The sequence below is a fragment of the Penaeus monodon genome, chromosome 13 (genome assembly GCF_015228065.2).
Source record: "Penaeus monodon isolate SGIC_2016 chromosome 13, NSTDA_Pmon_1, whole genome shotgun sequence".
Classification (NCBI taxonomy): Eukaryota; Metazoa; Arthropoda; class Malacostraca; order Decapoda; family Penaeidae; genus Penaeus; species Penaeus monodon.
The window spans coordinates 44,330,850-44,333,203 of NC_051398.1; positions in this window are offsets into that span (position 1 = coordinate 44,330,850).

Here is a 2,354-nt window from a genome sequence, read left to right on the forward strand (position 1 = left end):
CTGCACAGTCGACACTGACCAGCAGGTAACCCATCCGACCTCTACCTGGATAGGTGCCAGATACCGCCAGGCTCTGGAATCTATAGCCGAGTAGTGTTCTATAACATTTCTCGCTATAACTTCCACCGCATTGTGAATTAGATGATTTTATTTAAGATTATGCTGTAAACAGCATATCAGGATGTGCATTGCGTTACATGGGCAAAGATTCGATATTTCAGTTGCTAACTATGCTTGATTTTAACGCGAATCATAAAAGCTTCTTCTTTATAAAAAAGGGTATATGAACTCTTCGCGCTGAGTAATCTAGTTTTATGGTAGTTTGACCATTTTATTTTCCTATAAAACAGTATAATCGTATAACAATTTAATCATTTACCGGAACTATCAGTGGCCCATCTACTCAATCAACCAGTTGATCGACACATATTTCAACAATTAGGGAGACAGCTAGGTTAAGAGTACCGCTATGGTATCGTAGCGGTACTGTATACCTAGCTTTCTAGCAGACCCATATATCTGACCTATTATATAAAAATGAAATAAATATGAAAAGATAAGTATATGAAATGGAGTACTGTTCAAATTTATTACTTTCCCAAATGATATCCAATTTCATAATGGGATCTGAAACTTCATCTCGGTTTCATCTGAATTTGGTCAGTTTAACATGTGGTGATGTCGATGCAAGTTATAAAATCATCATTCGACAATCAGACGTTCAGGTTACTGTGTGTATATATTTGGGACACACGTTTGCATATAGAAGTCTGTCTGCATGCTTGTCTCTGTGTGTAGGCTCTTTGTGTGCCTGAATATAAAAGAAATCCTGTTTGCGTCTATGAATATCATTGCAAACAAACTGGCACACTATATAACTTTTTTCGCCAATATGTACATATAAAGTTGGTCACAGGACAAAAGGAAGACTGAATTCGAAGACATAACTCGCAAATCCAAAGACCCAAAGAGATTCACTCGGGAAAAAAGATAAAATAAATGAAAATCTCGGCTCACGGACGGTAGAGCGCTACGTCCAACCCTCTTAGTCGCGCATCCTCAACTTCCCATGCGAAAAAAGAAGACGGAAGAGAAATAATAATAAAAAAAACGTTTATAACAGAACTCGGGTCGTCCGCAACGCTGTCGACTCTCGGCTTTCGTTGTGGCTATACTGTCACGCAGCCACAACGTCTTTATGGCCCAGGGTGACTTTTTACGTTGTGACCAGACGTTCCGCGGTGCGTCCTCTGCTCTGTGTGTCTGTAGGTCATTTAAGAAGTATGGTGAACGTAATTATAAAGTAATTAGTTCAAATAATGTTACTAAATGGATGGTTTGTGATATTTTGCTGTTTCATATGTATCGCCTTTATCTCGTTTGCCTTCCTCTTGCCATTGTTATACTTGGTACACTTTCTTTCATTAGGGTAACGGTGTCATTATTGTTATTATCAATAGTAGTGGTGGTAGTGGTGGTGGTACTACTACTAGTAGTAGTAGTAGTAGTAGTAGTAGTAGTAGTAGTAGTAGTGGTGGTGGTGGTGGTGGTGGTAATAGTAGTAGTAGTAGTAGTAGTAGTAGTAGTGGTGGTGGTGGTGGTAATAGTAGTAGTACTGGTGGTTGTGGTGTGGTGGTGGTGATAGTAGTAGTCTCTTTCGTCTTTCAACGGTAGGTTCATGTCTGAGCCGCCGTGGTCACAGCATGATACTCAATTGCAGCTTTCATGTTGTGATGCTCTTGGAGTGAGTACGTGGTAGGGTCCCCAGTTCCTTTCCACGGAGAGTGCCGGTGGTACCTTATAGGTAATCATTCTCTCTATTTTATCCGGCCTTGGGACCAGCACTGCTTGGGGTGGCTTGCCCACCCAGTGGCTAGGTAGGCAATCAAGGTGAAGTTCCTTGCCCAAGGGAACAACGCGGCGGTCGGTGACTCGAACCCTCGAATTCAGATTGCCGTCGTGACAGTCTTGAGTCCGACGCTCTAACCATTCGGCCACCGCGGGCTTGACGATCATGAGCTTCCATGATTTTTTCTTAGCAATTTAGAGCGGTGGTTTGCCATTGCCTTCCGCCCGGTGTTTTTATCGAGTCACCATCTCTATTTACCCGGCACTGACTTGAGCTGGCTTGGCCACCCAGTGGCTAGGCAGGCAATCGAGGTGAAGTTCCTTGCCCAAGGGAAACAACGCGCCGGTCGGTGACTCGAACCCTCGAACTCAGAGTGCCGTCGTGACAGTCTGGAGTCCGACGCTCTAACCATTCGGCCACCGCGGCCCCTGATAGTAGTAGTACTACTGCTACTACTAGTATTAGTAGTAGTGGTGGTGGTGGTGGTAATAGTAGTAGTAGTAGT